Raw genomic sequence first — 12,801 nt, 5'->3', positions numbered from 1 at the left:
AATGCAATTTGCAAGAGTGCTGTGAGTATTTTATAACTTACAAACGAATAAACGAACCCATGCAAACAAATCACATATGGCTAACGCAAAATTAATTAAATTTAGGTTGCTTGATATTTCCTAAAATTTGATATGCATCTCGATCAAATTTTTGATCTACCGAACTGTCTATTAAAACGATGATAATTTCTGCATAAGGGGAGCGAGGGGGACAAAGGACAAACAAAAAGCTCCTATCGTATTGTTATACCTGTCCAGCTCGCTTGCACTTTTGCGTTAATTGCATTATCATCATTGTTTATTAAACGCTGTGCATACCTAACGAAATATTTTTTAAATTATTATATGCCACTTCACAGAAATAAACCAATTTGAAGCTTACGTGATATCAGCATGTTGAAATGATAAATATACAGAGGTAGACTACCTATGTCACCGTTCAGGACATGAGAGTGCGTGAAAACTGTTGGTACGTCGCACATGCGTTCAATTCAATTCAATTCGTTTTATTAGCAGGAAGTATACCTGTCACTTAAAGAGCAGACGGACTCATCGCCAGTTGTAGATACAAACACTTTTCGAACCACGACGTTTCCAATCGTATAATGCTCGCTAGTTTCCGTATTTTCCCGAGGTATACGCTGTAGTATAACAGGATAGCTTGCTGGGCTGGTTGTTTCAACGACATGTTAAAAAAAAAAAACAGCGCAAAAAAGACGGGACACGAAGTAGAAGATGGCCACAGGACATACGCTGTATGTCCTGTGTCCGTCTGCAGTAGTAAGGCGCAGTACAGTAGTACGACAGCATATAATAGTTAGTCTGCAGTAGTAAGGCGTAGCAGTAGTACGACAGCATATAATAGTTACTAAGTAAGAAATATAAAATTAGACAGAAATATCAATCCTGCAACCCTTAATAAGACAGCTTTTTTATTATTATTACGGTTGATACTGGCACTACAAATTGAAACTTTAAAAGTAACGTTTCGTAAGGCCCATTTACACTGCCATTCCCGCCCAAGTTTGAATTGGTTTCGCTTTTTCGACACCTGAAAAGTTGAGCGCTGCGATCGCTGCGATTGCTCGTGAACAAACATGGCCGATGCCACATTGATCAGCGCCTGCACCGATAGATACAATACAAGTTACAAACAGCGAATACGACTACGGGAGCTCGAAATGGAGCGATATTCTCCCTTTAGTCAACAAGGACTTGACAAGGACCAAACTGTTGGACCAAACAAGCACGATTGTTGCAAACTAGGACGAAAGGGGAATAAAAGACAAACGAGCCGGGAAAAAAACTGCCGAGAGCAGACGATAGAAGCCGCCACACTTTCGTAGCGTATTGCAACCGGCCGGGTAGATTCGTATTTTTTATTTACTAGTGGGGAGTGGGGGCAGTGGGGGGCCAGCGTCCATGTTGATTTTCGCTCGTTGATTTCAGCCACCCAAAAATCTCCTTGCCGCCGCCACTTTAAGCGCAAATGCTGAGCTGAAGGCCGGGCGCATCGACAACCGTATTTGTGAGTTTCTCGAGCTTGTTCCTTTTTCTTTTTTTTCCTTTCGTGCTTTCTATTGCATGCTGAACGGCCTGCACTCCTTTTCGGAGACGCTATGCGACGTTTCCTTCTTTTGTATGACGCCTGTGTGAAACGAGCAGCGCGGTTTTTCTTGAACTAGCCGTTGTGGCAGGTGTTGTTTTTCAGCGGTGGCAATCAGTTCATCGAACGACGTTTCATCAACAGCTCAGATGAGCTTCTTTTCTGCTACGAGCCGCCTCAGACTGTCGCCGGGAAGCGGCGTGTACGGGTGGGCTAGATGGGTTAACATTTTCGTAAAAGTAAAGTTATACGCACTCCGTCGTGCACTTCGGCCGGAAATGGCTATAGGCAGCCGGCAATGGCCAGGCGGCTCCACGAGAGTACTGCATTCAGCGCCACAAGCGGAGGCGTCTCTGTTAATGGGGCGGCAAGTCTGCCCGGCGGGCCGTTGCGAGCGGCGGTGTCCCCGATTTCAGCAGTCCCCGTGTGCACCTGCGTCCCTGCGTGCCATGTCCCTGGTTCTTTTTTATGCGGTTTTTAAGACCATCGGGAGCCTTGAGAGGTCTAAGTGTTTAAAGAATATTCGAGTCGTCATTTGGACACCAGTTTCAGTTCTCTTCGCTACTTGTGGCCACCCGATCGGTCTGTGCTTCGCTCGTCCTTCAGGAAGTGACACAACACAACGAGAAGGCAGCGAATGGGTTTATTGTACATCCCGGTTGCCTGTCTTTGTGAGGCGGTACTCCGGACCCGCGCCGACCCTAGTTGTCACCCGTCGTTCAGAGCTCACAGTCGGAGCCCGTGTCCAGGCCTGCGGATTGTCCTTCCCACGCCAGTGGTGCGTAGGCTAGCTGTTCCGGACTATCACAGCCAGTCTCGCTGCGGAACCACTCCGGGATTGTCACGGACTAGGCCGGTATGGTATGGTCAGGGTTCGCTGCTTCTGCCGGTCCTGATCCGAACCTCGCTGATGGAATTCTCCGGGGTTCGCCATGGGCCGGACCAGCCAGAACGGATCTATCGTTCCTGCCTGGCAGCACGCTCTTCCTCTTTCTTCGCCGGCTGGCCCCCGCTCGCGTCTCACTCGGCAGTCCTCTTCTTCTCCCGACGCCCACACACTAGAATAAAATGTGGGCAATTAGAACCAAACTTTGCATGCTAGAGTACAGTACACAAGCCTCTGTAAAAAGACGACAGTGAACAAAGTGTACGTGTGAGGATATTTACGCTTCGCATGGAGCTTTTTCCAAAGAAAAACTTTTGCATCCTGTTTTTTTGCATGCCGTCATATTTGTTACCAAACTCAGCATTAAATTTGGTTGGCGAAACAAACAAAACTTTGTGCTACGAAAATCCAATATTTGAAATTTTGCAGGTCTGGAAGGTTTTGGTTGCGACCGCGCGTGCCGAACGGCTGTGCACGCGTACAACTATACGAATGCTGGAATGGGCCGACGGACCTCTCGCTTGAAGACCTGATCGCTTGATTCTCGACGTCACAGCGAATCAACGATCGGCCCGATTGTTCCTACCGTATTTCTCTATGTGGCTGTCCAAGTGACTCGTAAAACAACTTCTATAAATATGTTATTTTGCCGACTAGTCTGCAAAACGATCTCGTCAGACCACTTTCGAAACCTCCACATATATTTTTGTTTACTTCAACAATTAATGTAAAATTCACTTACTTGATGTGTCGCACTGCAGTAATCCACTTCTGTCGCCGTGTCGCTTCCCAAGATCTCTAAGGGCAGCGGTAAAGTTTGACGCTTGAGTCACCTTCGCGACTGTGGCAGTTCTTTCACGCAGCAGTAGTGACATTTATTTTTTGGGGGAACTCTAGGAGTAGGCAAGATGTCGCAGGAACCCGCTGAGGTCATAGAGACGTGAAGTTGGGACTTACTTTTACGGAAAACGGTTGGGAAAAGGCACATGCCGACCCGAAACACCACATTTACACGTGGTTTCTGAATGTGCCCGTCCGCAGTCACTACGGCCCATCCCGGCCTGGCCTACCCAGTTTATATTTCGCAGCCGCTAGATGGCGCAACGTGTAGTGCCAAATTGCATTGCCGGTTGCCTAAACGCACTACGCGGAGAGCTTATGCCATTTGGGGTCAGCCTTTTCGAACGGCACGTGTATCACTGGGGAGCTCGTTAACACATCCCCCCGCCTGCATTCACGCCGCTTCGCGGCGACAGTGTCCGGCTGCTAATTACAAAACTTAACCAGTACATGCCGCTTCGCGGCGTCCAGCCGGCAACCGAAGCCCCGCTGTCCCCGATCGCACCTCCGGAAAGGGAGACTCATACCATTTAGTTCTGCGAAGTGTCGTCAACAACATTATTTTTTTTTCCAGTGTTGATTGTGAAAAAGAAATGTCGTATATATCGTCAAATGCCTCGGCAAAGCAAAACATTCGAGAAAAAAAAAGAAAAAAGGTAGGCCCACACCGCGGATCGAACCTGCGCCCACTTGTTTATGAAGCAGACTCCTTGCCACTATGCTATGCCACCGCTTAGGCCCGCTTCAGACGGGACAACTTTTCCAGCGATTTTGAGGTTGCTGGCGGGTTGTTCCCTAGCTTTCCCTAGATCGACACGAATTGCTGAGATCGGGTCCGGCTCGAACAAGCGAGCAACTCGGAGCAATTTGAAGACGTTTGAAGCGGCTGCAGCCTATCAGCGACGCAATATTTTCATGCGACACCCCTGCGGTGCTGATGATGACGGCTAAAGACTTGGTTCTGGTTTGAAATGGATTGTTTTTGAAAATAAACCTTTTCTGAAAGATGAGTTAGTATTCTCAACACCATTCAAAGGTATAAAAACTAGTTTTTATCACGTAGCTGTCCGTCTAAATAGTGCAAGAAAAATGAAATTGAATGATGATGATAGCAAGTCGGAGCAATTCGGTTGCTGCGTATGAGCGCGGGCGGCCCGTGTTGCTGATGTTGCGACGTCAAGTTGCTGGGTGAAATTGCCTTGTCTGAAGCGGGCCTTAGAAAACTCGTAACAATTTGTTTTATGCGAGTTTCGCGTAATGTGTATAGCCCTTTCCGGCTGTGGTGCATGACGGAGTGCTTATAGCTTTACTTTTTTCATAATGAGCCGCCGCAGGCGGGTGGGCCGGGTAGGTTAACACGCACGGCGGTATGTCCCTACAGAATGCAATTTGTGTAACGATGTTGATGAAGCGTTTGTGTTGATCAAACGTGTGTCCAACGAACGTGTTTTAAATAAACGATAGGGAGCCTTTTTTAAGCTGTTGTTTTCGAGATGGCTCGCTAGTTACAATTGAGAACAGTTTCTTTGTGAACTTATGCAAGCTGCAGATAGTAGCTTTTGAATATTGAGGCCCCATGTTTGCCTTTGTTGCAGCTCGGTAACGTTAAAAATTATTAAACAAGACTTCTGGGACGTTTTAAAGGTTTAAGAGTTTTGTTAACTTGACATAAATTCTCACTTTGAACTTTTAGAACTTGAACCTTAAAGGGACACTGACAAAGTATTTATGCTCGTCGACGTTTTGAGTTCTATGTGACATATGAGAGCCCAACTGTAGAGGACACTAGTTTAGCGACCGAACAAGTATGAATCGTGGCGCCACCTCCCGGTTTTGCGATGGTGTATTTCAACAATGTGCTGAATAAACCGGGGGCTTTTTCTGAACCGACACACGTGGCTGGCAAGTCTGCTCACTTTCGGCCGCCTCGGTCGCTCGCACCTGTTCCTTGTGCGCTCGAGCCTTCTTCACCAGCTACCTAGAACAGAATTTGCGGCTCGAAATTCGGTTTCTTTCCGCCCGAAAACCGCCGATCGAGAACTGGCTGGTTTGAGTCGCGCTCACATTCTTTTCCGTGGTGACAGGCCGTTTTCCAAGGTTTAGACACGACCACCACATTTAACCTAAGTCGGGGGTCATTGAAGGCACACAGTCAATATTAAAAATAGAAAAAAAATATGAAACCCATTTTTTGTGGCTTCCAAAGAGCTGCAAATACGTTGATTGAATAAAAAAGGTTGCACAGACAACCAGAAGCATTCTGTGCGTTTACTGCATAATTCTCAACATGGCGTCGTTTCGCGTATTGTGGGACTTGCGGATGGCAGCGGACGACGGGTGTGGGACATCTACTTCAAAACTGTCGTTCGCGGTATCAGCAAATTTTGTCTGCCTTCGAAAGAGAAATTTTGGACCGATCAAAAGAATTGGTATTCATCCCGTACGACATCGCCGACCACCAAGCCGATTGCACGAAGATATGGTGTACACCATAACGAAGACGTCGCTGAGCCATCGTCCCTTCTCGTGGCTGAAGACATTGCTCGCGCAAACATCAAGCACGAAGTGCGTATTTCGAGTCGAATATGCACGCGTACGATTTCTGTCCTAGCTGCGAATGTGGCCAATGTGTGTGGTGCTGCCCGACTTCGAGCCGGGAGTGCATGTACTGGAGGGAAATCAGCAGCAAACTTTCCGACCTGCAGTCCACCAACTGCATTACTAGAACGAAAGAGTTCTCCCTGTAGCTCAGTGGAAAGACGTCCACTTCTCACGCAGCGGGCACAGGTTCAATCCCTTGTGTGGGCGTATCTTTTTTTCTTTCTTTTTGTGAAACATTTTGTTATGTTTACATTTCTAGTTTTGCAATTATCACTGAAAAAAAAACGATTGTAGTGGACGATACGTCGCTGAACTAAATGGTGTGGGATTTCCTTTTTGATACCTGCAAACTCAATGTAGTCACTTTCCACAAAATGCAAGGAGCATGTGAATCGGGTAGCGTTCGCTTTCTGAGGTGCCTGTAAATGTTCCACAGAAATTGCAGCCAGCCATCGGTCCCAATCCCGTTGATCTTTTGGAAACTTGTGCAGACTCTGCCGCACAATGCAATTTTCAGATGCAGGAAATGTGAGGCAGCTCTTCACTCAACGTCTTGGGGTATTCTTTTCGGAGCCAATCACGGGAATTCACCACGGGCACTCACTACTAATTGTCAACACCGAAATGTACAAAACAACTCATCTTGAAGTACAAAACAGCGAGAGGAACGAACATAACTGCAAAGGAATCGCACGGCAAACAATTCCTTTTTTTTGTTTGTTTTTTCGGTGATGCGTACTGCAAAAAAAAAAAAGAAAAAAAAAGCACGGTTGGGTGTAGCCAGAGTTGTGTATAGAGAGAGTTTGGTCAATGGGAGGTGCGGGCAGAGCCAGGGCGTGCGCCAGACTCGGAAAGAGGGCTTGGCATGCTCTCTTGACCAACCAGAAGCTGAAAAGAATCCCCTAGCGGTGGTAGCGAGAAACAGTTCTGATCAAAGGTTTATGTTCGTATTCGCGACTCCAGCGACCTATAGGGGCGCCACCACCAAACAAACATGGCGGCTGGGTCCAGGTCGCATCTGCTCGGCCGGGCCGCCTGAACGGGTGGCGCATTCAATTTCACAGATTTTCTTTGGTTTAATTCCCAGTTTTATAGGTATTTGAACTGAGACGGTGAAGTGTAGCCGGTGCGGATAAACTTGCCGAGCATAGTTTTGTTTTGCCGGTGTTTTTTATTCTTTTCATGTCAAACTTTCGTTTCAGAGACTTCGTTCAAAACCGAAACTGTGGGCTCCGGAGAAATGGTAATAGACTCTAATTAGTTTTGATCATCTAAGGAAAGCGGTGATGACTACAAAATTGTTCCACCGAGAATAATTTTTAGCTAACTCACATGCCCCGACCATGCGACTTATCTGTCCGAGAAATCGAGCTTTTGTGCTTATCCGCATTTAAGAAACAGCTCTAGTCGTCTGCTCGGTCAACAACACAGGCTGCAGGAAAATTACGAAATTTAAGCAAGCGCTTCTTGTGCCAAGGAGCATGTTAACCCACTGGCGCTTCAATAAGCAGCTGATACTTGTATTTCAGTTCAGGTTTTAGTAGCAATCGAGAAGTCATTTTGACGAGCGGGTTATGTATTATATTACATACTATGGTCCCACTAAAGTGATATTAGTATATTCTTCGGGTTGAAATTTGAACTTAGTTGACTAGCTGTTAGGTGACCTGCTGAATAATAGTATATTTGACAGACAGAGAGATACTATGCTTAAACTTAGCCAAATGGTTCTAGCCGGTAGCACGAAGACGAATGCGGACAAACTGAGGAGAGTCTTCATCGGAGATTCAGTCAGAACCACTCTGCATTGAACTTGACTTTGAATCCTGAACGGATAAAATTAGTATTTTTTGTGGCCGGTCAACCCGAGCAATGTAGACGTATATTGCTGCTGGCTTCGACGCGGGTATAATATAAATATTGGAGGCGCGATAGATCCTAATGCCGTGACAGCTTCTAACTTTGCGAGACGCGTCCCCCACCTTTTGGAAGCAGATAATTTCCCTCATTAATCATATGCACTGAGCAGGTTTTCCTGAATCAAGTAATTGCGAAATTTGCCCAACTCCTTCAGTGTGGTCCAGAGGCTTTTTCGGCGAAAAGCAGCGCACTGGCCGGCGTGGGTGTCTCAAACTTGAAGCTAGCGAGCACAACCAAACTCAGGAAAAGCAGCTATCGTAACCTTACCATTCACTTGACTGCAACGTTGGTGTTCCCTCCAGTGAAACACCTCGTCTGTTGTCCTTAGTTTACTGTTCTACATACTTATAAAGAAACCACTTATCAGTTACCAAGTAGTCGCCACTTTGAATGAAATTCAAGACAGACAAGAAATTGAATTGTTTTCCGTGGTTCCTCCCCATCCAAGAAATCGAAAGCATGCGACCGTGTGTTATGGAGTTAACAGGCTTTCAAACACGTGATGGAAGTGATGGATGCACTGGGGCTTCACCATACTGATGAACACTCAGGCAAACTTAAGAAATTTTCGGACTTCCGTCAAGTTACATTGTTCGCCACCGTGCCAACAACACGTGTCCGCGAAAGCCACCAGAGACGCGGAGGGTGCGGAGCAACCTGGTCAGGCTGGTTCCCGGTTTTTCCGCTTGGTGGCGTCCGTTTTGCTGGAGGCGCGAATATGGTTTTAATAAGCACGTAAGAGTGAAGTGCAGTGACTCTTCGTGGTTGAAAATATAGTGCACGTGAAGTTTCGATCATGATCATGCAGAAAGATGTAAGAAACGAATGCGCCGCTGAACTCTGTTTTTCTCGGACAGAGTGTGACCGCTCGGACGGCAGATTTTCGGCGCTTTGCGTAAGGATTATGTCGATCATTCCGCTAGTCGCACTCTTCCACCATCATTTTCGATGAGCGTGATTGAAACATCACGTGTCCCATATTTTCAGCCATCGAGAGTTACTCCAATGCAGTTATCAGGTTCGTTTCTCGCAACCACCACCAGGTTATTATTTCTGGCTTCTTGTTGGTCACATTTGAATTTCTGAAGACGCCCTGGAACACGCCCAGCCCGCTTTCGGCCAATGGCGCCTCCTTATTTGTCTCCTATACTTCCCAACGAATGGCCAAACACTCTACATATCTGGGTGTAGCCACGTGACTTCCGGCTCTCTCATCCTCTATATTTCTCCGACCTCCGTGCTGAGGTTTCAATTTCGGCTTCGAGCAGTTGCGTTTTTGGCTTTATTAAAAATATACGTGACTCTGTAGCAAAATATTAGGGTGGTTTCATTTGGAATCAAACATGCTTGTGGGGGTGGGTCTTTAGATTTTTTTTTTTGTATTTATATAATTGCCCTACTTCTGGAAAGAACTGAGCCGCTTTTCAAAACTAAAAAAAAAAATATATATATTGCTTTACAAAACATTTTTGTGTGGAGTAGGGTGAAAATCTGTTTTTTACTCCATGATTTTTCTACCCAGCTCTGTACGCTGGTATGTAAACGGGAAGCATACAAAACTCACAGTAATTTTTTGTGCTCTTGTAAGTTATATTGACTATTTTTTTAGTTCAAAGGAAAATGCTTTTGTATTTTTGTTTATTTAGGTAAAAGTCCCAAACATCGTCTTTTTGACAATCCGGTGACATCTTCAGAGCCTTGTAACTGATGAGTTATTATATTTGTTGCTTACCAAATACTATGCAGGTGTAGCCCTATTAATGGAATATCGACGGGCATAAGTTTAGTTTATTTTATTTCCACTGAATTTTTTATATAAAATTTTAATTATTGTCGAAAATGAAATTAACCAATATCTTGAACCCACTTTATTGAAAAAGGCAATTTTTTTATTTTGTTCTATCTTTTATTATTGCTGCCGATCATAGGAACTTTCAATTGACTTGATGCGATTTCCCCCTTTTTTTTGTTCTATCTTCTCTAGAAGTGATCAAAATCGCTTCCATGTTCTCAGAACGACCAAACGCAGTTTCCACAGGTTGGCTTCGCTGCAAAGATTATACTGCTTATTTGTGTTTTCAAATGCTGCGGGTAAATTCATTTTGATTGAGAACACTCGTGCTTGGCTACATATCGTATTTTCTTAATTTTTTAATGATGGCAACTGAAATTCCTTAGTCTGATAGTTAGCGGTGCAGCGAATGTTCCATTATTCGATGTCTAAAGCCAGGGCACAAGGGGCGGAGAAAATCGAACGAGCTCTTCATGTAGCTAGACCGGGGTCATATATCTGTTTGTGCTATACACAGCTTGTAAGGCACATACAGCACGCCCGGCCCTTCGCACTATAGGCCCATCTCCGTTTCACCCAGGAAGCATCCGGCACAAGCACCAATCTGTAAAGGGGCTCTGCAGTCATATTTAAGCGTCTACCTTTTTTTGCAGTTTCCACGTCTCATGGGGTTGGGGCAAGCCAGCGGGCACTGAGAGAGTAACTAAATATCAGTGCGTCATATTTTAACCGGGCGACGCAGAAACCTCCTCCACCGACGAGGGCGACCCGCGGTACCGAAAGCGCGCAAAATGTGATGGATTTGGTCCTGGGCTTACTACTGGTCAGAGCTTCTTTTTGGTCGAAATACAAAATATAAGTGGCTTCAGTATTTTAGATCAGAAAAGAAACGAATGCAGTTTATAAAGTACAGAAACAACGCAAATGACCCATCAACATACCCGCCACGAAGCGGTGGAAAAGGCGGCGCATACTAGAAAGGAGTAGTGGGATCAGGCGCCGACACAGAAAGGTCCCGGATGTACGCGGTGGTGCTGCGGTCGTATGGACAGGAGGATCCGACCAGCTCCGAGCGCTCCGAAGACCTTCGGCGAGAAGCTTTGTTTTGCGGTGTGGCCGTTTCGCAGTATGGCAGCGTGAAGTGGCTTTAATTCTGAACTGATCTTTAACCCGTGTTTGCTGTCGTTTGTGGCCAATGAAGTGTCATGCCGAATTAGTGTTTGATCGCGCAGCAAATGCAATGAGAGCCGCTTTGGCTGCCCGCCGCATACACCCTGTCCAAAATATGCTTTAGTGGCGCCCTCTCACGCTGTCGACACAGAGTGCGGCAGCCGTGAGCGCTTGATGAGCTCACTACCCCTCCTCTAGTTCACAGGCACTCAAGCAACCAAGGACGTCATGAGGGAGGTTATTTCTTGCTTATTTTTGTAATTCTAATTTGCCTATAACTTTTAAAATAAAACAAATTTCGAGAAAAGAAAAGTTTCACTAAGTTACTACGTTCAGTGCACTCAGGTTCGGTGCAAATTAAAAACCAGTAAAAAGTCCTTGCAGGGCCCCTTTGAGAAGGAAGAGCAGTTTGCAGAAAAAAAGTGAGGAAAACGGACTGAGTTTACATGAAGCAAAGATAATTTTTTACAGAACACAAACATTAATAGGCGATAAATAGTCACTTTTATTAATTAACGCTAATATATTTAGGATGCACTTGTAAAACAATATGTTCTTGTGCTTCAAATAGTCCAGTTCACAACCAACATAATATTGGAACTTTTTGACAACGGCATCGTCTTACTTCTGCGGAGACGATTGAGCGCGGGGGCGAGCTGAACTTTGTACCGCAGCAGTCGGATGCAGCCGAGAAGTTCAACAGCATGGTAAGTTGAGGTGGACAGAACGAAAACTGGAGCCAAAGCGAGGGAGTGGTGAACCCGAGACGGTGGCCCTTCTGTTTGAACCAGTGTGTGCAGTTAAAAATAAAAGCGTTGGGTTTTGTTCAAGACTGATGGATTTCTCTGATGCCAAGAAGCAACGATTCCCACATGCAGAGAAGGCAGCGAAAGCAGTCACTTAATGTCTCTGTAGACTTTTAGTTTCTCCACTTTTGTCGCACCGAGCTTAATGCAAAGATTGTACAGCCTTCGGGAATATGGAAAAGCGACCTGACGATTTTATTTTAGGTGGCTAAGGTAGATTTGCTTTGGCTAGGCACACATTGCTTTGGTTTTGGAATAAAGTAAGGTTTGTTCTAATTTCTCCTTCAAAATAAAGCGCGTCCAGCCAAGGCGGACTTGGCACCTCTGCAAAAACGGCACTGGCGAATGTGTCTTTCATATTGCCGGAGACTGTACATCTCGTGCTAATGTCACCTTAGGTTCCTGGCTCGGCTCGTGAACTGTGCACCACACATGTGAGGAGCGTAATCCTGTGCCAGCATCACCCACCGAGGCCCATTCTTCTTTTTTGTGATTCCTGAATATACCGCTTTCTTTCTCCGGTAAGTCGAAAAGCCGAATGCTTCTTGTCATTGTTTTAATTTTTATAACGAAGTCCTTTGTGACGTCTGCATCAAGGAGCCGTCCTGCGAACGAAAATTGTGTACTCTGGCAAGGTGCTTCAAGCCTTACGACCTGTGTATAACACAAACAGATATACGACCCTGGTCTGGCTACATGAAGAGCTCGCTTAGTTTTCTCCGCCCTTTGTTCCCTGGCTTTAGACAGCGGATAATGGTACATCTGTTGCATTGCTAACAATCCGACTAAGGAATGTCAGTTGCTATCATTACAAACTTAAGAAAATACAACATGTAGCCAAGCACGAATGTTCTTAATTTTAATTAATTTACCCGCTGCATTTGAACACACAAATAAGCAGTATAGTCTTTGCAGCGAAGCCGACCTGCGAAAACTGCGTTTGGTCGTTCTGAGAATGTGGGAGCGATTTCGATCACTTCTAGAGAAGATACAACAAAAAAGGGGGAAATCGCATCAAGCCAATTGAAAGTTCATATGATTGGCAGCAATAATAAAAAATATTGAACAAAACAAAAAATGGCCTTTTCGATAAAGTGGGTTCAAAATATCAGTTAATTTTATTTTTGGCGATATTTCAAATTGTATATAAAAAATTCAGTGAAAATAAAATAAACTAAAC

At 45.3% G+C, this 12,801-nt stretch overlaps 1 protein-coding gene across 2 annotated transcripts in view; it reads left to right on the top strand.

The window, feature by feature from the left end:
- Positions 1–1,336: 1,336 nt before the first annotated feature.
- The window catches only part of LOC8034712 (tigger transposable element-derived protein 4), a 30,438-nt gene continuing 18,973 nt past the window's right edge, over positions 1,337–12,801 (top strand). The window contains exon 1 of one of the 2 annotated variants that reach the window (XM_029994029.4): positions 1,337–1,528. The gene's annotated coding sequence lies outside the window, so the exon portion shown is untranslated. The remainder of the gene's footprint in view (positions 1,529–12,801) is intronic. The other variant, XM_029994028.3, reaches the window with a different exon arrangement.

This window comes from Ixodes scapularis, unplaced genomic scaffold (genome assembly GCF_016920785.2).
Source record: "Ixodes scapularis isolate PalLabHiFi unplaced genomic scaffold, ASM1692078v2 PGA_scaffold8__174_contigs__length_109621045, whole genome shotgun sequence".
NCBI classification, from domain to species: domain Eukaryota; kingdom Metazoa; phylum Arthropoda; class Arachnida; order Ixodida; family Ixodidae; genus Ixodes; species Ixodes scapularis.
Note: the sequence above shows the minus strand (reverse complement) of the source record. Positions and strands in the feature narration are given on the sequence as shown.